General features: G+C 39.6%; 2 pseudogenes; one reads left to right on the top strand and one right to left on the bottom strand.

Moving 5' to 3' along the window:
• Positions 1–246: 246 nt before the first annotated feature.
• On the bottom strand, positions 247–990 carry LOC100766783 (annotated as a pseudogene).
• A 17116-nt stretch (positions 991–18106) lies between these two features.
• Positions 18107–19188, top strand: LOC113839087 (annotated as a pseudogene).
• The last annotated feature ends 6422 nt before the right edge of the window (positions 19189–25610 follow it).

Genomic DNA, 25610 nt, shown 5'->3' with positions numbered 1-25610 from the left:
AGGTTTGTTTTGTTTTTCAACTATGATTTAGTAGCTAATGAGATTCCCAGTTTTAACCCCTTGGCAATAAGATGCAAGTTCCCTCATTTGTTCATTTGCATCTGAGTGTCAATGGCTTAAATAAACAGCACAAAAGATACTGTTTTTCTGATTGTAGCCTTATCAGAACTGAAAGGAAAGGAAGTTGTGCTACATGTTGAAGGGATTGTGGGCAACAGAAAGAAGACACCAGGAGAAGTTAAAAGGTCACATGAAGTCTTCATAGTCTTGTACATATCCTCCATCATATCATAATCAGCCAGATCGTCTTTCATGGTGGCCTTTAATCCCCCTCCAGGAACCACACCTTTCTTCTTTTTGGCTCTGCTTTTCTTTTCTTGCTTCTGTGTTTCACTGCAAAGCACAGTAAATGAATTGGTAATATTGGTAATATTTTTCAAGTCATCAATTCCAATGAAATACAGACATCTCCAACTCAGGCTTCCAAAACTGGCACAATATGGTGATATTTCATGTTGTGCATTTTTATCTTTTAGGAATTTTCCAAATTCTGTGAAGTCATCACTTGAAGAAGGGTTCATAGCATCTATTCCATAACCTGGATTATTAACACCAAAAATTTCTTTTGCTAATTCAAGGTCTGATTCTTACTGTAGCTTCTTTAGCTCAAGTTTATCTGCTAATTGCTCTTTGGGTGTTAGCAATTTATGTTCTTCAGGCTCATCTAACCTCTTTCTAATTTCTTCTTGCCTTTTCTTCTGCTGCCATGTTTTCTCTTTTATCTTTTTTGCTATTTTTTCTGACAATTTTACTTCTGTTTCCTCTTTATTTTGATAATCATCATCATCATCATCATCCCAGTTATCCTTCACATCCTCATCCTTGCCCTCCAAGTGGTCCCAGCCAGCTGCCCAAGAACTTCAGCCTCAGGTCCTCCATAGAGAACTTGTCCTTGTTCCAGGAGTCTGAGTTCCCTGCCACCTCTTCCATGTCCAGTAGTGGGTTCTTTTTTCCCTTTTTAAATTTAAATTTGAAACAAGATTGTTTTACATGTGAATACCAGTTCCCTCTCCCTATCCTCTCCCCTGCCCCACAAAACACCCTAGTCCAGCCCATTTTTGCTCCCCAGGGAGGGTGAGGGATTCCATTGGGGATTTTCAAAGTCTGTCATATCATTTGAAGCATGCCCTAGGCCCTCCCTCATGTGTCTTGTCTAAGAGTTATCCCAGTATGTGGAATGGGATACCAAAGTCCCTTCATGTACTAGGCATAAATACTGATCTACTACTAGAGGCCACATAGATCAACCAGACATTCAAACTAGCATTCACATTTAAGGGGTCTGGAACAGCCCTGTGCAGGTTTACCAGCTATCAGTCTGGGGTCCATTGGCTCTCATTGTTTGTGTCTGCTCTTTCTATGGGTTCTCCAGCCTGGTCTTGACCGCTTTGCTCATCACTCCTCCTTCTCAGAAACTGGATTGCAGAATTCTGCTAAGAACCTATAAACAGGCTGGCTGGAGAGTCAAGGTCAGAATGAGAATCCCTACACAGTCCCCAAAGAAACAGTGAACACAGGGAAGCCATAGGTGGTACCTGGTTTTGAACATGCTCATAGAATCACTGGAGGTAGAGTGCTCAGGAACCTAGTCTAGGTGGTCACCAATATGCTTTCCTCAAAGTCCTGGATGTCCACATGAATATTTCCTTGTATCTTAGTCAGGTACCATCTAAGATTCCCTAGTCGATAGTGTATTCCAGACGAAGCTTCTTATCCCAGAAATGTTCCTGGGGCTTTGTGACACAGCCATAGTGATACCCTCCTCCAAATTTGCCACAATTAAGAACCATTTGCAGAAAAGTACATGTTTTCTGTTGTCCTTTATTTCTCAAGACCAAGCAGAAATGAATAGCCTGGGCTATCCTATACACATTCTGTGGCTGTAAGGGCATCACAGGGTATCTACAATAAATGAACACTACACTGGCTCTGATATCTGTGTTACTTGCAGGGGGACCAGTATTTGCAGTCACAGGTTAGGGTGTATCAATCCAGCCCTGCTCCAAGTTGAAGCCATACAGTGTATACAGCTATACAAGTGGTTCCATGGTAGTATGTACAGTGGGGGATAGGCTCAATACAACAAAATCCCAAGTATGACTCATGTCCCAGAGCCTTGATTCACACCAGAGACACACCTATTTCTATGGAAATATCAGGATCTACTCATTTTGTTGCTAAATATTTGGAAGTGCCAGAGGCATACATTGTCCTCTTGTTGGGATCCATAATCATGGTGTTGGAGATGATAGAGACAATGAGAAATGTGATGTTTGTGATGGGAATGTTGGTGGTAGTCATGAAATCCTGCACTGGAGACCTCACATATTTGGGCATGGTGATGATAATAGTGATGGTGGAAGTATCCCAAGCAATCTCTGCAAAGGCTATGGAAGATTTGAGGCCTAGTTTGCCAGACTGTTTCTCCTTATGATTTGCTACTTTGATCTGTGGAAAAGACAGGTGGTCTGTGGCTGCAGCAACAACAAAATAGTCAGTACAGTGATTGTGATCCAGGTCACAAGGTTTGTGCTCCCCAGAAGGTCTAACATCTGGAAGCCAGAGAGTGTCCCTTCACTCAGCAGATCCCTTTAGCAGCCTCTGCTCATGGCTTAGTTCCTGCAGTCTGGAACGAAGTTATTGATTACTAGAGAGGTTAGTTTGGACAGAGTTATCATCCAATAGCAAGTCCAGATGGCTGTCTGAGGGAAGGCCATGCAGCAAGAGTAGGTGGAGACAGTAGATCTGTGAGACTGATGTGCATGAGGGGAGAAACCTGAATTCAGTGAAAAGAGGCCAAGATTTCATTTGTTTTTGCATCCTGGCAGAGAGAGGCCCCTCCTCTTCTTCAGTTTCTGAGAAACCACTATACAGAGATAAAGTTAGAGTTTCAACTGAAACAAATCCCAGTCTTTGTGACTTTACCTTGTAATATCTACCATAGCTAAGTGTAAGAGGATGTCCAGTTAGTCATCCTAAGAAATGTGAACATGAGTCAGGGATTGCAGGATCGTGATCAGGGCCACAAGCACTTAACCATCTAGAGAGGTTCTTGCTCCTCCTGCCAGTTATAGGAAGTCAAATGATTTGAGTGTCACCATGGAGAAAATGGGAAGCAGAAGCAAGCCATGTGATGTTACTCAGGACACCCCCTTGCCTCACAGATCAATAATCTTAATGTCTGGCAGCCTCCTTGCTCTATCATCCATGTCATGGGTTTCAGAAGTAATTGCTCATGTCCGCTGTGAGAGTGTGTTTCCCTACTTTTAATTCTGTGACTGCCTCAATAATAATTTGACTGGCCTGACTTGACACAAGGTTTGATAACCTGATATTCTTGGAGGGACTAGCGATGATGATAGTGTCCCTGCATAAGAAGAGCTGTCCTGTGTTACTGTTCTTGTATTTACACCTGAAGTTCAGTGTTTCTTCTACTGTAATAAGCAGACAGCTTATTAGACAGGACATTTGGATTACCAGCTGATGCACCTGCCCTTGGAAATTCTTGCTTTATCACTTCAATACCATACTTTCCAGAATGCCTCAACTCAATGCATGGCTTTTTATGCACAAAGACACTTTTACACTATTGTTGAACTATAAGGACTCATAAGACCCTTAGTTATGTATGCACACATTTATGTATAGGTGCACATATTCATTCCTGTGAAACTCAAGGCTGTGGGTGATTCCTGATTGCCAGCAAGAAAAACAGCATTGTTTTCATTGATTGATGGCACCATATAATGTTCAAAGTAAATAAATAACTTTCGTATTCTGACCCATCCAAAATTACTTTTATCTTGACTTTTATGCTTAGACCATAATTAACAGGTATGCATTTAATCAACACGCCATTCAGAATTATCAACAAATTTGCCACAGGACTTTATAATTGGAAAAATTCTATACATTTTGACTGTAGATGTCAGAACACACATCCTTGCCCCAAGAACTCTCAACTAAATTTATAGCGGGTATAGTGCATAAGAGTCAGGTAGATCAGTACACTAACTAAGAAAGGTCATTTCCAGAAGAGGGTAAAGGAATTTCCCAGTAGTGGTGTCTAAATAGCATGTAAGAGGCAGACCAGCGGAAGGCAGACTAGAGGTGGGCTTCTGGAACTAAAGGATGGATGTTCTTGACAACTGAGCATGTTTCTCTCAGAGAAAACAGCCAGGAATCCTCCACTTCTTTGATTGGACTGAAATATAGGAATAGTGGTCAGAAGATTCCTTTTTGGGTACTCAAGTCAGTTAGAGAAAGAAGAAACAATAGAATTGAACTGAGTCCTGCCAGGGAATGGGCCTAGACAACAAAACCACTGATACTAAAAGGGATGGCCCTTCAATTTCTCAAAGCAACATGCTTGCAAATGTGCTGAGTAAATGTTTATAGATCCTAATCCCAAGCCAAACATCATTCAAATTCCTCCATTCAGTGAACAATAAAGAAGAATCAATAGATAAGTGATCATATCATCACACTCAAGTCACTGGACTCCAAGGGGGAGATAATAAAAATTACCTCCCTTATAAAATATTGAACAAAGACAATCTACTCAACTTGTTTTTCAAGATGTTTTACATAGTTGTGGCTGCTGATGGTGTGTGTGTGTGTGTGTGTGTATGTGTGTGTGTGTGTGTGTGTGTGTGTGTGTCTGTGTGTGTGTGTTTATGTGTGTGTGTGTGTGTTTATGTGTATGTTTTAGTACAATTTTCAGAAGTCAATTTTTCTTTCTACCATGTGTCACACATCAAATCTTGAGATTTGGAAGTAAGCATCATTATCCAACTGATTCATCCTGCCAGGCCATGATGCTTGTTTCTTGTTTGGAACTCAATCAAAAAAATTCCATATAGTACAAAAAATGAAGGTATTAAAGTCAGCAAGAGGAGAAGAAAGGCCTGGAAATCAAATGTGTTCTTCTTCTGTTTGCTTATTTGAGACCTCCTTTTTCTGTGTATTCCAGCCTGGCCTGGAAACCAAGACATGCTCTAAATTGAATTGAGACTGCAATCTTTCTGCACCAGCCTTACAAGTCTTAGAACAAGCCACCATGCCCCAAATTCAAATATAGTTTTGTAATTAATAATGTAATTAGAGAGCAGGTAATATAGAAAATAACCAATAAAGAAAAAGAAAATTGGGTCTGTGTGATGCCTTGGTGAGTAAAGACACGTGCCACCAAATTGGTGGACCTGAGTTCAACTACCAGAACTCACATGGTAAGTGACAATTGGTGTCTTGATCTCTGAAAGTTGTGCTCTGTTTTCAAGATACATGTGCAAAAGTCATAAGAAGAATATTAATGTATATACAATGTAAAATCAATAAAGTGTAATAAAACACTTAAAGAAAATATAATAATGTAAAAATTTTAATAACAAAATACATTGAGTACTGGACCAAATGTTTAAAGATGCCAAAAAACATGGACGTTGCCAATGTGGAGAATATAGAAATACTCCTTTAACAGGTTGCTTGCAATTCAAGCCACTTTCCTATGGAGTATCAAAATTCTTGTTTGTCTATATTAAGCATATAGAATAAAGAATGAAGCTGAGGCCCCACAACATTTGCCCATGTATTAGGAAGCCAATCTGAGTTACGTGGAAGGAAACTGTGATCTTACATGGCCACAGGGGATGATGGAAAGAGAGACAAAATGGAAATAAAATCTGTGTGCAGAATCTGATCTGAACTGTAAATATCAATGGGGAACTTTGGGCAGATGGCATGGAGAGAATCAGCCAGAATGCAAAACATACTTTGAAGGGGATTTGGGTTACATTATACACAAATACTGGGGACTCATGTAACTGTGATATCATTTTCACATAAGTGCAGTTAGTTAGCTTGGAATGTTTTTGTTCCAAATAGAAACATTTAGAAATCAATCAAGTAATATTAACGTATGTTAATATATATAGACATATGTTTGTGGATGTCAGTACACATGTATGTACATACATATGTGTTTGTGTGTGAGTATGTGTGCCTACATGTGTTTGTGTGTATGTGTCGAGAAGTACATAACTTAACTCCTGTTTGATTAGACATAGGATCTGCACATGGTCATCTTATAAGCTTCTTTGTTGACTTAGTGGGAGCAGGTTGAAGTCCTCAGGGTTTCAGATGTTACTGCTCATATCCACTGTGAGAGTGTGTTTCCCTACTTTTAATTCTGTGACTGCTTCACTAATAATTCCGAACAGCCTGACTGGACACAAGGTATGCTAAGTTAATGACTTTTGAGGGACTACAGATTCTGAAAAGCTGTCTTGTATTACTGTTATAGTATTTCCCCCTGGAGTTCAGTCTTTCTTCTGCAGTAATAAGCAGAGAGCTTTTTAGTCAGGCCATTTGGATTGACAGCTGATACACCTGTATTTGTAAATACTTGCTATATCACTTCAATACCATGTTATCCAGAATTCCTAAACTCATTGCATAGCTTTCTATGCACAAAGTCACTTTTACACCATTATTGCACTCAGAGGACTCATTAGACCCTTACTTATGTATTCACACATTTATGTATAAGTTTACATGTTCGTTCATGTGCAACTCAAGGCTGCGGGTTAACCTTGATTGGTCAGCAAGAACAACCACATTGTTTTCCTTGATTCGTGGCTCCACCTAGTGGTCACAATAAATCAATAATTTTTGTATTATGACCCATCCAAATTTACTCTTATCCTTACTTTTATGTTTAGACTACAATCAACACACCATCCATAATTATCAACAAATTTGCCACAGAACTTAAAATGCAAAAAATACTATACAATTTGACTGTAGATGTCAGAACTCACATCCTTGGTCCAAGAACTTTATATTAAATTTCTAAAGGGTATAGTACATAAGGGTCTATTAGCTGAGTGTACTGACTGAGAAAGGACATTTCTGGAAGAGGGTGAAGGTATTTCTCAGTAGTGCTGTCCAAAAACTATGCAAGAGGCAGCCAGGTGGAACACAGACTTGAGGTGGGCTTCAGGAACAAAGGTTGGATGACCTTAACAACTGAGCATATTTCTCTCAGAAAACCCAGCCAGGAATCCTGCAAACCTTAGATTGGACTGAAATGTAGGAACAGTGGTCATCAGATCCCTAAATGGGCACTCAGGTCAGTTAGATAAAGAAGACACAATAACAGTGAACTGAGTCCTGCCAGGGCATGTGCCTAGACAACAAAACCAATGACAATCAAAGGGCTGGGGTCTTCAATTTCTGAAAGCAACATACTTGCAAATGTGCTAAGTAAATGTTTTATAGTTTCTAATACCAAGACAAACATGATTGAAATCCCTCCATTTAGTGAACAAGTAATGAAAAATCAATAGATAAGTGATGATATCACTACACTGAAGTCACTGTACTCCAAAGGGGAGATAGTAGAAAGTACCTCACTTATGACAAGCAGAACAAAGACAATGTATTCACCTTGAGTTTTAAAAAGTTTTACATATTTGTTGCTGCTGATGTTGTGTGTGTGTGTGTGTGTGTGTGTGTGTGTGTGTGTGTGTGTTTGTATGTATGTGTATGTTTTAGGACCATTTTCAGCAGTCCATTTATCTGTCTACCATGTGGGTCCTGACACACATAAAATCTTGAGATTTGGGGGTAAGCATCCTTATCTAACTGATTCATCCTGCTAGCCCATGATGTTTTTTTCTCATTTGGGAGTCAATCTAGTACATTCCATATAAGTCAGAAAATGAAACCATTCAATTCAATTAGAGGTGAAGAAAGGCCTGGAATCAAATGTGTTCTTCTTTTTCTTTTTGGTTATTTGAGACCTCCTTTTGCTGTGTATTCCAGCCTGGCCTGGAAACCAAGATATGTCCTAAATTGACTTGAGACTGTAATCTTTCTGCACCTGACTTACAAGTCCTGGAAGACACAACCCACCATGCTCAAAACTCAAATATAGTTATGTAATTAATAATGTAAATAGCGAACAGAGCATATGGAAAAAATAATCAATAAAGAAAATGGGGTCTGTATGATGCCGTGCTGAGTAAAGACACTTGCCACCAAATTTGTGGACCTGAGTTCAATTCCCAGAAATCACATGGTAACTGACAGTTGGTCTCTTGATCTCTGGAAGGTGTCATCTCTTTTCCAGATACATGTGCAACAGGCATAAGAGGTATATTAATATACATACAATGTAAAAATAAACAAAGTGTAATAAAATAGTTAAAGAAAACCTAATAATGTAAAGTTTTATTAACAAAATATGTTGACTACTTGACCAAATGTTTAAAGAGGCCAAGACACAAGGACATGACCAATGTGCAGAATATATAAATACTATTTTAAAAGCTTGCTTGTAATTCAAGCCAGTTTCCTGTGGAGCATCAAAATTCTTCTTTCTCTTTGTTAAGCATACAGAATAAAGAATCAAGTTGAGGCCCCCACAACATTTGACCATGTATTAGAAAGTCATCCTGAAGTACATGGAAGGAAACTATGATCTATTTCTCACGCCAAGGGGTGATGGAAAGAGAGACAAATCCGAAATACAAACCAGAATTGATTGGTACATGGAAGGGGGTTTGGTTTACATTATTTACAAAAACTGGGACCCATGTAACTGGGACATCATTTCTACATAAGTGCAGTTAGTTAACTTGGAATGTTCTTGTTCCAAATAAGAACATTTAGAAAGCTATACAAGTGGGATAAGAGGTATTTGTATGGACATATGTGTATGAGTGTCAGTATACATGTGTGTGCATACATATGTGTTTGAGTGCCAGTATGTGTGCCTTTGTTTTTTTGTTTGTTTGCTTGTTTTGTTTTTTGTTTTTTTTTGTGTGTGTGTGTGTGTTTACAACTGAAGATAGTCTGGTGTCACCCAAATTTTATATTGATTTTTTGAGGGTTAGGGTCTTTGCTTTCCCTGGATTTTTCAATGTGGGCTAGGATGAGTAGACAACCCACTTCACAGACCCAACTGTCCCCAATGTTGCATTCCCATTGCTGGGTTACACTTCCTTTCCATCAAACCTTTTTTCTTACCTTTTTCTTTACAGAATGGATTCCTGGGCTCAAACTAAGGTATTTAGTCTCACAAAATTACCATGCCTGTATTCTCAGCCTTTTCCAAACCCCAATTTTTGGTCATTGTTTTGTTTTGGTATTGTCTTTTATGGTAGTTTCGTGTAGCATAGGGAATGGACCGCAAATGGTGTGCAGGAGATGTGTGTGTAGAGGCCAGAGGTTGATATGAATGTCATCCTTAATCACTCTTGTTTATTTATTTATTTTTGAGATAGGGTTTCATATTGGAGTTCACCGATTATCCCGATCTGTAATATCAAGAAATCCGAGGGATCATCTTGTCTCCATGTTACCCTCAGTTGGGTACAAGCACAGGTCTCCACAATCTAAATTTTAATGTTGATGTTGGGAATCCAAAATCAGTTTTCCATGGTTACACACAATGCTTTACCATCTCCCTAGGTCCCACAGATATCTGCTGAAAAACTGGTATTGAAAACACAATGCTAAATGTTGATAGATGTTGGACAAGCTGGTTGATATGTGATAAGACACAGTTGCAAAATGGCTAATAAATGTGAATTCCAGGTGTGGAGTGTGTGGCCATTTTTACAGTTTGGTCACAAAAAGTTCCCATAGGCTCATGTGGTTAATGCCTGGTTCCCCAGATAATTGTGCTATTTGTGGGGTTATGGGTTCTTTATATGCTGGGGCCTAGTTTGAGGAAATAGATCACTGAAATATATCTTTTAAGTTACATCTTTTCCTTGTCTTTCTTGTACTTCTTTACTTTGCTTTCTGGAAATCATGACATGAAGAAATTTGTCAATACCTTACTCCAGCCATTGAAATTTTCTGCCTAAGGATGCAGGACTAAGCAACTGAGAACAGACATTCCCAGAAGGAAGCCACACTTCCATTGGGCATTCTGCAAGGCTGATTAATGTATTAAAACTTCACTGATTTTTGGAGAGGTTGGGATGACACAGGTAGAGGGCCTAATAACAATTCATCTTGCATTATCTTTAGGCCGAGTAGTAGCCATTTATCTTAGTGCTCTATTTTGTGAAGAGACACAGGGAACATGAGAATTCTTAAAAATGTTTAGTGTATTATACTCATGGTGGGGTGCATGACATTCCACAGTTAGACATGGTTTGGGAGAAAATGAGAGTTTTATATGCACATGTACTGCCAGCAGAGAGAGATACTGGGCCTAGATTGGGCTACTAAACCACAAATCCAACCTCTAGTGACATGCTCTTCTAACAAAGCCACTCACCCTGGAATACGGTCACATCTCATATTCCCTCCCAAGCAATGCCACTCCCTAATGACGAAGCATTCAAATACATGATCCTCTAAATATATTCCCATTCAAACCATCATGCCATTTTTGTCCACCATTTTGTCTGATATAAAACCCTTATAATAATACAGAAAAGAATTTGAAATGTACTAGCTGACGAAGCCTTGTTTCTACCAAGCTGAAGGCTTGTAAAACGTCTCTCCACTCATTTTTGTTTTGTTTTTTGAGACAGGGTTTCTCTGTATTGCTTTGCAGGTCGTCCTGGAACTCCCTCTGTAAACCAGGCTGGCCTTGAACTCACAAATATCCACCTGCCTCTGCATCCCAAGTGCTGTGACTAAAGGTGTGCACCACCAGCATTCTGTATGCTCTCCACACTCTGTTCTAACCCATATACCCTGAGTTTTATTTTATTTTAATTGATTTTTTATTTAGTTTAGTAACAATCATTTTTCATATCAATCCCTATTCTCTCTCCCTACCGACCTCCCATGCCCCCAACCGACCTCCTCATCTAATCCCCATGCAAACTCCAAGGAGGGTGAGGCCTTCCATGGGGGATTTTTTTTTCAAAGTCTGTCATATAATTTGGGGGAGGGGCTAGACCCTGCTCAATTTATCTGAGTTGAGAGAGCATCCCTCCTTATGGAATGGTTTACCAAATTCCTTTTGTATACTTTGGATAATCACTGGTTTTACTGGAACAGACCCCATAGCTTCTCCAGGCCTCCCAACTGGCACCTACATTCAGAAGGGTTTCACCAAAGTGTTTTAAAAGTGTTTTAATGTATATCCTTTTTCATTCTGTTTCTATGAAACTTCATGAAACTGTTGCCTTACTGGAAAACAGAATTCAGGGAAATCTGTACCTGGGTCATATAGACCATACATGTTTGGATCTAGAATTAATGACATCTTATCCTCTTCATGGTGGGACTTTTGTTTTTGAATTGGCATGACCATTGACTGGACACTCATAATCTCAGCCCTTTTTGGTTCTTCAGCTTTTCTCGTTGGTATATTTATCTCAGCTACTAGAAACTAACACTAACTTGAGATAAATCTCAAGTTCTTCATATATTTGAAATGTTTCATATCTACATACAAAAGAAATAAAGAAAAGGAAGAAAGATAGAAGGATAAAAGAAAGAAATCAGACAAAAATTGAGAGAAAATTAGTCACCTGTTGAAAATTGTGTAGGTAAGCATACCCTTTGGGTGTTGCCCAATATGGCAGCCACTGACTACATGGTCATTGAGGAGTCACAGCTAGACTGAGTGGAGATGCTCTGTGAGTGCTGTATACCCTGGGTACTCTGTTGTCAGTAGACAACATAATTAAAACAATAATCAATTACAGTTTTGACCATGTTCAATCATTGAAGATGTCTGTCTGTGTGTGTATGTATGTATGTATGTATGTATGTATGTATGTATGTATGTATTTCTTCTTTCTGCCTGTCCAGTATTTTGCCAAACCTTTTTATATCTGACTTTTATTGTGCTTTTATTTTTGCCAGCTTGATTTCTATTGAATCGAACACAAATTTACAAACTCACATGGTGGAACCTATTCTATATAGAGAGATAAATTGTTCAGGCTAGATAAAGTGTGTATGGGTGGGTGGGGAGGTGCCTTGGTCCTGCCTCAAAGAGATACTGTGCAGACTTAAGAAACCTGAAAAGCAGAGGCCTTCCTTGATCCAAGGAGAAGTTGGGGATTGGGAGAGGGAACTGGGATTGGAATGTAAAATATATTGCAAAAAAAACCAACAGAGAACGATAAATAAGTACCAGTGGGCACCTGCTGAGAATCCTGAAGGTAGAGAGAATTCAGCAGAGTTGTTTCTGCCTTATGCTTAAGGGCTCTGAAGCTTGTTCTATTACATGTATGGAACAACTAATATTTACTCATGGGAGAATAAGGAACTCCTAGGATATGAGTCACATAGTCCTCCCTAATGGTATAAGAAAACCAAGAGCAGTCAGTTATGAGCTTGGTTCCCAGCAGGACATCTGTATGTTTATGAAGACTACTATAAACAGTGTTCATTAGCCCAGTTTAATTGACCATCTAGGAAGTTGTCCCTGGACTTCAGAATGAAATGTCATAGCAACAGTGCTCTCACAGGGACAGCACCCAGGAGAAATGACATTTCTTTCTCTTTGGATCTACGTGGAAGGAGTTTTGGCAACTGGAGAGTACAAGCAGATAGCCTTAAGACATGGGTTTATATTCCTCAAGTTTTCAAAACATATCAGACCATAGGATGACATGGCTAAACAACAGGTAAAGGTGTGAGCAGGGAGACATGCAGGATGGATGTCAGCAGGCATAAGTATCCTGAATTTCTTTCCAGAACACACGTGAAGGACCTGGGAACTCACATCATGGCAAGGGCAGCAAGAAGAGAGGTGCAGATCTAAATGTATAACTATGGGACTTGTGAGGTTTTCTGACTTGTTTGATATACAAAATTGAGGAGGAGCTGAGTATAAGGAATTTATGCCTGGTTGGACTTACTATGAGCTGTACTACAAAAGCTAGGAAAACGATCAGGGAAGAAACTAATGATATACAATAAAAAATAATTCAGATAACAGCCGAAAACATGCTTGTCTGACCATGTCCTAGTCACTAGAAAGTCAGATGCCTGCCTCTTGGCAAGGAACCAATCAGAAGTTAGCTGGTGGTGCTATGCTTTACGGCTCTGTGTGTGCTTTTTGGACAAGTGCACAGCAATGATGCGCAGAGCAGAGCAACCACACTGTGAGGGCCTATGGGCCATAACAACCAGCTAACCAATCAGCACAGGGCAAGCCCTCCAAGCCTGGAAGCACACCAATCCTGAGCCTGTGCGTATCCCTAGAAACTCCCCTTAGGCTGCTCTATGAGATCTCTATGCAGACTCTTCAAGCTGTCTTTTCTAGCCATCCGCCATGGTGGGTGGATGAAAGACCTGAGCTAACATGGGGTTAGCTCATTAAAACAACAATAAAGCCTCATGCAGTTTGCATAAAACAATAATGTAGAATAGCAACAATGTAACAATATGCTTCTTTTGAAAAGTGTAATCAAACTGCCAATCTTCAGGGAAAAAAAAGACTCAAGTTACTAGAACAACAAAAGAAATGAGAGCTATCACTTCCAACTTCCCGAAACAATGAAGATCATAGAGGAATAATGTAACATGTGTAGACCTGAAAAAGATGAAAGGCTACAATTTGCAGCAATGTGTGAAAGCCTAGAGGATAACAAAAAGTCATATATGAAGCAAAGAAAGATACAAAACTTATATTGTTTATAAGGTATTCCCCTAGAGGATGTGTGTATAATGGTGGCTATCAGAAGCTTGCAAATGTTATCTGGAAGGAAGATATAAGGTGGCTAAAGGAATATATTTGAAAAGTGGAAAGTGACTAGATTTAATTTATTATGGAAAAAATGTAATGCTAGAGAGATGGTTCCATGGTTTAAAGCACAGTTTTCAACAGCAGGAGACCCAGATACAATTCCCAGCATTCACATGGAGGTTTTTTAGATTATAAATGCATTATATTCCCATTGTCTTCTCTGCCTCCAAGACCTATCAATACCCCATTGTATTGAGTTAATTGCCTCTTTTTCTCTAACTCAGTTACACAGCAGTAACAGTTACTTTGCGAATGTGACCTGTGTTTGCTCCAGGGTTTCCCAGATCTGAGGCGATGGGATTCCTGCACAGGAAATTTAATGTAATGGAATGTGCACATAAAGGACCCTGTGCTTTGGATGAGTAACAGGATGTGCTCTATGACAGAGGAGGTGTGTCTACTAAATTACAAACTTTTTAGACTAGGGCTCTGTCTATAGTCCTGAAAGGGCAGAGCTGGAAGTTCTTTGCTGTCAGAGTTATTTGATCTCTGATCACACATTAGGGAAGCTGATAATATGACTCCTTGCAGGGTGGCCCTAGCCAATTTGGGCTATTTTTCTTTGGATGGGGATGTTAGCAGTCAGAACTACTAGTGTCAGGTAATTTGTGGCTTCTTGTCATGGTTTCTTCTGCCTTTGCTGAAATGAATTGCAAGATACATCACAAGCTATACCATGGTGTTCAGAGAAGGTCTGCTGAGCTATCATTACATTTATTTCTTTAGTTAGTTATTTACTGCTTGTTTTTCAAGACAGGGTTTCCCTGTGTAAAAGTCATGGCTTCACAGGGACTCAGCTTGCAGACCAGGTTGGTGATTAACTCACAGAGACATTACTGACTCTGCTTCCCAAGGGCTGGGACTAAAGGTTTGTGCCACCATCACCAAGTGAGATTTCAATCCTGTTGTTATTTGGATGGACTGTGAGCCATTATATAGTTCTTTGGATTCATGTGGAGACCTGGGCAGTGGCCTTTGTCCTGCATGCCTCCCATAATGGTTTTACTGGGTAATGGGAGACAGTGAAGCCATGACATTGTAGGATATAAATCTTGCAGTATCAATGTCAAGTGTTCACATATGGGTACTGCTTTTGGTGGCAGTGGGAAGGAAGATTAGAAAACTGAAATTCTGGTTTCTAGGAGTTCTGAATATTGCATTCCATTCTCATGTTTTTATTACAAATATTGCAAAGAGTTTAGGAACTTATATGAAAATGGTGATGTGCATCGTCTTTCACCAATACATGATTAGAATGCTTGTAACTTGTTGCTACAACTAAATGCAATGGTGTGCTTCAATGAAATTCAGTTCCAGGGAGAAAAGATGTTTCTGAAGTTCAGAGATTACTGAAGTGTGCATGGTATTTAGCAGGTAGTTAGGACAAGATCCATGTTTTGTGTCATAATCTGTAGAAGCAGATTTTAAGTTATTTAAATTATTTCTCTATGCTGTTTTGTGATTGAGCATCAGAGGGGCTGCATTTACCTGAAAGAAGTAGGGATTATTACAAGGAGGTGCTGGTACATAGCAATAGATCAACTCAATTTCCATAGAGTGCTCTAGAGCATGGGGATTTTTTGGGAGCCAAAGATGTCAGTGCTTTGCATGAGATCTTAGGCCATTCTTGGCCAGCCACATAGGTGTATATTAACCTTTATATAGCAGCTCCTTAGAACCTCAGCTCAAGAAAAGAAACAAGTTGACCCTGTCCTCCACCCACAGGCTCAGTCACCTGGGCAACCCTTCCTGGACCTCTTACTCATAAACTCTTTACCCTGACAAACATCTTCTTTTTTCCTAATATCCTGACTACACTAACACCTGGTGCACACACAATCAACTCTACCCCTCCCCATATCCTGCTCTACTGAATATGTAAGCTAGCCTCAGAAAAATAAAGTTTGCCACTTGATCAGAATCCTGTCCTGTGGTTGTTCTTTCTGTGTCTCTTGTCCCCATTGCCTATCCCTGACTCTCTTGCCCCAGGTTGACATCCTGCAGGTCGGGACAGGGATTCTGTTTTTGGAAGAAATATCAGTTGGTCAAGTGTCAGAAACTACATATCAAGTGTCACTTCCAGATAATTTTGTGAAAGTTTTGAATTTTGTGTTAATATAATTTCTATACACACAGAAATATAGGGAGATGATTACATTGGTCAAGATCATGCCTTTCCTTCCCTATGTTTTCTTTGGTCTTTTGATTAAAAGTTGGTTTATTTTCCCTGCTTTATTTCTTGACTTTTCCTAATTCCTTCAAACTGTGTTTTATATATTTTTGATTGTTGTATCTTTGGGACAAGACTAGTCCTCATATTATTTGAATCTGTGCACTGTTTTTCTGTAATCAAAAATTGCAATGTAATTATATTCATTTTTGTTTATATTTATGGACATTCCCCAAATTTTCTACATAAAATTTCTTATGTTATCAGTTACTTAAGGTTTGTATTGTTAGAAAGTTTTTGTGGAGACTCAGTTTTAGTTTTTTCATCTTTATGTAAGATTATTGCCTCTTCCCATTTCTTGGCATTTCTGTGTTTACCAGTTGTTGCTATCTTGATGTTTGAGTCTTACTACTTCAGATATTGATGTGATTAATGCATTTCCTTTGGATTTTTGTTTTGGTTTTGTTTTGAGACACAGTTTCTCTATAGCTTTGGAATCTATCCTGGCACTCACTCTGAGACCAGGTTGACCTCATACTCATAGAGATCCACCTGCCTCTGTCTCCTGAGTGCTGGGATTAAAGAAATATTCCACCAACTCCCGGAAGCTTTGGATTTTTAAAACCTCATATATTACTGTATCTATCTCTTAATTACCCTCAGGGTATCAACATGACAAAACCTAGGATCATCTGAGCAAACATCTCTTGAGTGTGTTCTTAGATCAGAATGTCTTATTTCTGCCTGAAAAAGATTGTACTGACCGAAGACTGACATGAGAAGAAGAATTCAACTGAGTTGGCAATGTCTCTGAGCAAGTGTGACTGGACTGGCTAAGAGAGCTAGCTGAGCACAAGTTCATAACAAAGCTAAAGAGAAAATTAGAAACAATGGTTCAGCATGTTTTACCTTCAGTGACTAACTTGAGTTTCTATTGTAAGCTCCCATAAAATTAGACACTGGCCTAAGGTAACAACAAAATTAGTTCATTCCCAGAGTAGCTGTTACTTAGCTAATTTAATCACTGCAAAACTGAAGAATGTTGGATGCTACTTTATAGGTTAATTTTTTGCTGTAAAGGACATAAGAATGTTGACTTTTCAAAGAATGTTGAAGATATCGAGACTTGAAATGGCAAAAGCCATGAAAGCTCTCTATAGTGCTGTTGTTGTAGGACATGAAAGATGGGAATTTTGAGAATAATGGCAGACCCTGAATGTCAGAGTCAGGATTTCAGTGGGTAAAATTATCTGCAGGGCACCATGCAGTTGGACTGATCTACCTGCCTTGAGAGACATTTGTCATAGGATATTCAGGATAAAGCCCATGTCTCCTAGGACACAATGTACATTCAGGTTCCTGATGGGCTGATGCTCTCCATCAGGTAGGGAAGCATTCAGGATAATCTGTATTCTCTATGCTTTCTTAGTAATCAAGGAAGTATGTAAGCCTAACAAATTTTTTTTCTTAGATATTAATCTTATATACCCTGCATGGCTTACAATTTTCATAGTATCCTGGCAACTACAGCTGTATTGAACCTGGAAATGGCCTCTATTTTATTTTTCTGATGACAATATAAAATATCTGTTTCCTCAATAAACAGTCATATCCTTGTCTTACTGTGGCCCTCTAGGCCGATCCTGGCTTCATTTCTTTTTTGAATGTATTGGGTGATTTTGGACTGGCAAGTAAGCACAGGTTCTTAGAAGATTTCATGAAAAACTCAACTACATTTCATTTGTGAGTTATTTTGGCTCCAAATCTTTGTTAATCTCTACGGATTCCAAAAAGTGAATAAGGCTAGCTTTAAGATTATTGTGCTGATGTCTTAGACATAATATTGTCTCTGTTAATGGTTTTTATTGTTGACTCTTTCATATCTACAGTGAAAAGGACACAACAAGGATGATATGAATGTCTCTGTTTTGTTAAGAAAGGAGCACTAGTAATTTCTTATAACAATACATTGATGGAAAAGACACAGTAATTTTGAATGCTTTTAACACCATTAAAGAAAGGGCCCAGTGGCACGAGGGGTGATATGGGCTGATGTGCCATAAGCACCTCTGAGGTGGTCTGGGGTCTGCTGGTACCTTCACCATCTTCTGGGAGGTGGGGCAGGCAGACTAGTGGAGGCCATGTTTGTGGTGCACAATATCGCAGAGGACCACGAAGTCCTCATGCATGACATGTCTTTTGACTTCCTTGGGTGCAGGATGGCCACCTACTCCAGCGACCAGACCATCAAGGTCTGGAATAAAAGTGAAAGCGGAGATTTACATTGTACTGCTAATTGGAAGACACATAGTGGATGTGTTTGGCCTGTGACATGGGCTCATCCTGAATTTGGACAGGTTTTGGCTTCCTGTTCTGTTGACAAAACAGCAGCTCTTTGAAAAGAAATAGTAGGAGAATCAAATGATAATATTCGAGGACAGAGTCACTGGGTGAAGAGGACAACTCTACTGGACAGTAGAACATTTGTTACTGATGTGAAATTTGCTTCCAAACATATGGGTCTGATGTTAGCAACCTGTTCAGCAGATGGCATAGTAAGAATATATGAGGCCCCAGATGTTATGAATCTCAGCCAGTGGTCTCTACAGCACGAGATCTCATGTAAGCTGAGCTGTAGCTGTATTTCTTGGAACCCTTCCATCTCTCCTGCTCATTACCCCATGATCGCAGTGGGAAGTAATGAAAGCAGATGAACCATAATGGCCAATGTTCAGATTTTTGAGTACAATGAAAACACCAGGAAATACGCAAAAGCAGAAACACTTATCACAGTCACAGATCCTGTTCATGATATTGCCTTTGCTCCAAATTTGGGGAGATCTTTCCATATCCTGGCAATATCCACGAAAGATGTAAGAATTTCACATTAAAACCTGTGAGTAAAGAACTTACCTCTTCTGGTGGTCCCACAAAACTTGAAATCCATATCTTGGCTCAGTTTGCTAATCACAACTCTCAGGTCTGGTGGGTGATTTGGAACATAACAGGAACAGTGCTAGCATCCGCAGGAGATGACGGCTGCATGAGGTTATGGAAAGCTAATTACATGGACAATTGGAAGTGTACTGGTATTTTGAAATATAAAGGTAGCCCAGTAAATGGGCGTTCTCAACTGGGAAACTCAAATCCTTCACTAAGCTCAAATACTCCAAATCTTAAAAACTCATTGCATGTATCTTCTGCTTGCAGAAAGCACAGCTGAGTACAAGCTAGTTGGAGTAACTTTGCTGTTTTCCTGCTTGTTGCATGCACACAGGAATGGAAATCAATCTCCTTTTCCCCTTTTCCAGTGATGTTAGATCTCTCCCAAGATGCACCAGCAGCCAGGCCACAGTCCAAAAGGCCTTTCAAATTACAGTATATATAATTTTTTATACTAGTCAGTTTAATGACACTACAAATGGAAAGGTTTTTTGTTGAGACATCATTACCAAAACAATTTTTTTGAAATGTTCTGGAGACTAACTTGGGTTTAAAAACTGAAGAGATTGCTACTATCCTCATAAATAAACTGTTGGGAGGAGGGAATATATACTCTTATTCTAATTTGGAGAAAAAAAAGAGAAAGGGCCCTGCTCTTCATTTAAAGCCTAAGAAGGTATCCCAGGTTACAACTCTATCCAGCAATGCCCTTACCTTACTGAAGGAGTAGGCAAAGTAATTCGTTGTCTCAGGAGCAACATTATTCAAAAACTGGCAAGTTTGATTAAAACTTGGTAGGTACACAAAATCATGGCAGATTCACCTAATTTTTAACTGACTATACAAACAATAAAGATTCAAAATATAAAGATGATGGATTCTTTCTCTGTTGTCAGTTCTTCATTATAGTACACATCTATGTCTTGGACAGAGCCCAAGTGAAGAGTTTGTGAGATTTCATTGCATGAAGCAGTGAAGATGAAGCTGTGTTGTATTTGAGACCACAAGATGTTGAGATATCCATGCTATGAGACATCTGTCATGGACACTTTCATATGAGGAAGGGAAGTAGCAAACATGTGAGATAGATAAGAAGTCCTGGGGGTTTGTGGAATTTTGACCATATTTTTATAATAAAGCTTTGTGGCATCAGAGACCAAAATATATCATAGAGGGTTGGAAAACTGTGGAAAGATTGGAGACAGGAATTAGTATGGAGGGGCTAAGAGAGGTGCTTTCTCTGTTTTAGATTGAGAAATGGAAGAGATAGGACACACTGATGGCTGATCAACTGCTTCTCTGCTCTTTCACGTTCTTACACCCATATCTGACTTCAGATTTTTTCTTAATAAATATTACTTACACCAAGAGCTGTTCATGAGAACCCTTAATATCAGCACCCAGGGAACAGTTGTAGGCAGATCTTTGTGAGTTTGGGGCCATTATGGTCTACAGGAGCTCTTTGTAAAAGAGCCTCCAAAGCCACAGGGAAACCCTGCCTCAAAAACCAAAACAAAAAATAGATTACTTATATTAACACTTTATGAGGTTCCTTAAGAGATATGTTCAGTAAACTAAAAGGGTAATTAAGACTTCCAGGGATAGATTAAATCATAGATTCATATTTTTATATTATATATTTAAATCATAGATTTATATTTTTATCATATATTTATATTCTCAATTGCTACTGAACAAGAAACAACAGCATTAGAAGATATTAGATAAAAAAGAAACTGCTAAAATAAACCAATCTATATAATTTGGAGATACCTTGAGCTCAGAATAAATACCAAAATATGTGTTTCATCAAGGAAGAGTTTTTTGCTTTTGTTTCCATGGGGGGAGGTGGAGGGGATCCCAGTGACCATTGAAAATGATAAAGATTATATTGCAACAAAAGTTTCTTAAACCACAAAGTTGTTCATCAAACAACATTGACATTCAATCGACACGAATTCATAAGACTAACAGATGTCTTTCACTGGATTAAATATAATTTGCCAAACTAGAAATCTGCAAAGGTATGCTGAGGCAGATTTTGTTTTGTCTTTCAAGAAGATAATATTCTCGAATGAGGGAATGTAAAGATCACTGGTGTCGTGGGGTTCTAGTACTGAGTCTGATAGTCAAGAGTATGTGTTTCACTATGTTTGCCTTTTTGGGACAGTTTTAGGTGTCATAGTTGTACTGACTAAGCTTCTTTTACATGTCTAAAAATGTTTATTTACTATTCTCATTACAATCAGTGCTCCGATTCACATATATGTTTGACCACTAATATCAAAAATATAGTAGAATGCCATAGAATTAATGATGGAATGGCTTATCTTAAGGCTCATGTAAATCCAGGAAAAATAATAGTTTGACATGTGCAAGTCACTGTAAACAAAGTTGAGAAGCATTTGCTTCTCAAAATTATAACTGGTGTTAAAAAATTTCCTCACTAGCCTCTCTGTCCAATCCGACAATAATAAACAATGTGTTAGTTATTCTCAAATTGTGTGAAATGAAAGCTGAGTACTTCATGTAATTTGTCCCAGGGTCTTAGGTGTACCCCAGCAAAAAAAAATCATAGACTAATGAATTCTGACGTGAAAACAAACTTAAAATTTGGTGTTTCTCAGTAGGATGGGTTTATTGTTTACTCACACAAAAGGGCATATCATACTTCATTGTGGACCTTAATGCATAGAACCTGTGCTAGTCTAAATGTGATAGCCCCCCCTCCATGAGCTCACAGGGAATGGCACTGTTATGAGGTTGGTTTGTTGCTGTAGGTATGGACTTACAGAAGCAAGTGAGTCACTGGGGGTGCATACTGAGATCTTATATATGCTGAAGCCATGAACAGTGTCCCAGACCACTTCCAATTGCCAGTGGTCAAGATCTATAATGATCAGCTCCATCTATAGCTCCATCTCTGCCTGCATTCTACCATGTTGCAGCATGAAGATACTTAATAAACCTTTAAAAATGTAAGCCAACCAATTAAATGTTTTTCCTTTAAAAAAATTAGCGATAGCCAGAGTGTAGTGGTGCATGCCTTTAATCGCAGCACCCAGGATGCAGAGGCATGTGGATCTCTGTTCATTTGAGACCAGTCTGGTCTACAAGAGCTAGTTTCAGGACAGCCTACAAAGCCCCAGAGAAAACCTGTCTCAAAAAATAAAATAAAATATTAGCCATATACATGTTGTCTCTTCACAGCTATAGAAACAAAATCTTGGTCAATAAATGATTCACGACCCTTTAGAGAGGAAATTTGAGAAACCATGACAAATTTCCATTATACAAGATAGTATTATACATAGGCTTGTGAAATTGCTCATCATCTGTTATTAATAGAAAACCTAGTATTCAATTATAGACATTCTTTATTATGTAACATACAATAACAGCTATTTAACTCATTAACCCCCCCCACATACCCCTAGAGCCCAGAGCCCATCCATTTGCCCTTTTTGGGCTCCCACCTTGCTTCCCTCATGGCTTGCCCCAGTGCCCGCCTACTGCCGCCGCCGAGGCTGCACCCGAATCATCCATTCATCTGTTTATTAATTTATTCATTCATTCGTTCGTTCCTTCGATTTCTTATTCATGGACCCCCAGGCGGGAGTTAGCATGCAGGTGCGGGCGAGCTCTTGAATGAACACCCCCATTCATCACCATTCTTGCCCCACCCTACTCGCCAACTCGCCCTTTGTAAACTGCATCACTGACTTGACTGCTGTCACCTGGCTGCAGCCTGCAATCAATTCACAGGAAGGCTCAGCTCTCTGAGTCACTGATTCACTGACTCACTTGCTCATTCACTTGCAAATCCAGCCTGGGGAGTCAGCAGTTCTTAGAGAAGTTTTCCCGCTCCCTGCAGAAAACTCGCCCTGGACTACATTTCCCAGTGTGCCCTGCGCTCCCAAGCAACCACTCTTCCGCCCGCCTCTGGGCTTTCTTCCCGGGATTTTAGAAGTCCTAGGACACAGGTAGGATTTTGTGATTTTTTAAGGGGTTAGAAGACACGGATGGAGGAAATGGAGGGCAGGGGATGAAGGGAGAGCAGGGGAGGGAGGGGGGCAGTGTAATGAGGAAAGGGAGGCTGTGGAGCGATCTTCTCCATCCCCGTGCTGTGTCTCCCACGTGAGCTTTTCCTAATTCATTTTGATTTGGTACCATTTGGTTTGTTGCATCGTCAGGGAGGTTCTTTGGTGTGCACAAACTTTTGAATTATATTCTGGAGGACACGGGAAGTTCTTATGGAGACCAGGAAGGTTTCAGGGTCTGCAAATTAGCCTGGGCCCAGTGCTATTGAAATGAATATTGTTGCAGATCTAGAGAAAGGATTTTTCTCGTGTGGGAGACATGGCCAGGAATCACAATAGTGTGTCTTAAAGCACACTCTAACCTTATGGGAGGCGCTCTTGTCACTCAAGCCTCACTATCCAATCAGGCCCTCCAGGAGACCTGCCAGTCAGAAGAGGTCCAGGACTCTTCTGCTCACCAGGCTTGACTTTGAAGAGGAGACAGCGGTTTTGTTTGCTGTGGTGCAGTTGCTGCTACAGGGAGCTGAGCTGAGAGCTTCAGTGATCTGGAAAATCACAAAATGGTGAGCTAGGGGATGCTGTGTGCAGATGGGGAGGATCAGATGCTGAGGTGTGGCAGACAGTGTGTTGAGTCCTCCTTGTATCTGTGGGGAGAGTGAGGCCAGATTCCCTGTCTTGGGAAATCCCATGTGGCCCACGTAAATTGTTTGACCTAGGGGGAGGTCTCTCACTAATTTTGCTCTGCTGGCTTAATTTGATCAGAGTATTATGAGCAGGGAGATGGATATAGGAGCAGGTTCCTAGTCAACTTAAAGATTCTTCTTTTTTTTTCTTTTTGGATTTTTGGAGATTTCTGTGTGTAGCTTGGAGACCATCCTGGCACTCACTCTGTTGAACATTCTGGTCTTGAACTCACAGAGATCCACCTGTCTCTACATTCCAAGTGCTGGATTAATGGTGTTTGCCACCAATGCGTGGCACAACTAAAAAATTCTGTAGAATATATGGAAAGCAGCTTCCCTATCTCAGAGATGCCTAGTTTTTCCAGGATTTTCTTGACATTCAACACTGTGCATTTAACATTTACATGCAATCTCCATTCATCGTTAATTTTGTGCAGGTTGTCCAGAGGCATCTCATGTGTTAGGTAGCAGTCTTCTATTAATCCATACTGTAGGAGAGTAGAATTGTTGATATAAAGGATTTACCAATGCTTAGGAAATAGAATATCTTCCAAAATAGAATTGAGGTTTGGGAGGACTGCCTCTGAAACACCCTAATGTAACCAGCCTTGTAGGATGCTAGGATACACATTCGTTCATAAGTATTGTCCAAACATTTGGCTGCAAATGATTACAAAGAATCTACCCCTGATTTACCACAACCCACCAGGCCCATCCCCTTATCAAAGAACAGGCATCTCACAAGCTGGACAAGGAGGCATTGCAGGGTCACAAAAAAAACTTAAATCCTGGTGTCAGAAAATTCTAGGTTTTTTTTCCTTGAGAATAAACACAGTTTTGTCAGTTGGTTAATATGTAACCAGGTAAGAATTATTTGTAAATAAAACACAGTTGTGTTAACAACTCACCTCATCAAGCAAGGCTTTCATTTAAGCCCTCAGCCTGGGCGGACTCAGTAACAGCTTGGGGTTTGGGCTTGAGAGCTTTCATTGGGGCCTGATGTTTTGACAATAATCAGAGCTCCTTTCTAAAACCTGCAATGTTTTAGCGAGCTGTTAATGGTCTGGGGCCAGGAACATTTGCAAGTGTCTTTTCAAATCCTGAGAACCAAACTCTTCCTGGCATATGGAGCTATTGTTTCCTGTCCTAAGGCCACTGTGTCCTAAGTCAGTAATGTTGCTTCCAGTTCTAGCCATTACAAATAATGCTGCTCTGAACATAGTTGGAAAGATGTCTTTCTAGTTTGAATATTCATCTTTTGGACCACAAGTGGAATTGCTGAATCCTGTCATAGACTGATTTCCACATTACTGAGGAACTGCCATGCTGATTTGCAAAGTGGCTGTTTGCACTTCCACCAGAAGTGGAAGAGTGTTGCCATTTCTCTACATCCTCTCTAGCATAAACTGTCACTAGTGTTTTTGGTTTTAGCCATTCTGACAGGAATAATATACTACCTCAGAGTTGTATTGATTTGCATTTATCTGATGTCTAAATATATTGAGCACTTTCTCAAGTGTCTTTTAGCCACTTTAGATTTCCCTATTGATAACTCTCTTTTTAATTCTTTACCCCCTTTTTAATTGGAATTTTTGGTATTTTCATGATGAGCTTCTTGAGTTCTTTGTATAATTTGCAAATCAGCCCTCTGTCAAATGTGGGGTTGATGAATATTTTTCCCATTCTGTAAGCTGACATTTTGTCTTGTTCTCTATGTGCTTTGATTTACAGATGATTCTCAGTTTCAGGAGGTCCCATTTATTAATTTTGCATCTCTGTGTTTATGCTACTGGTGTTATGTTCAGGAAGCGGTCTACTGTATAAATTCTTTGAAGTACCTCCTACTTACTCTTCTCATAGGTTCATTGTGGATGGATTTATGTTGAGTTCTTTGATCCATTTGGTCTTAGGTTTTGTGCATGGTGATAGATATGGTTTGTATGCAGTCTTTTACATGTTTGGAAACAGTTATGCCAGCT

Source organism: Cricetulus griseus, unplaced genomic scaffold (genome assembly GCF_003668045.3).
Source record: "Cricetulus griseus strain 17A/GY unplaced genomic scaffold, alternate assembly CriGri-PICRH-1.0 unplaced_scaffold_9, whole genome shotgun sequence".
Lineage (NCBI taxonomy): Eukaryota > Metazoa > Chordata > Mammalia > Rodentia > Cricetidae > Cricetulus > Cricetulus griseus.
This window is presented reverse-complemented; position numbering and strand designations above follow the sequence as displayed.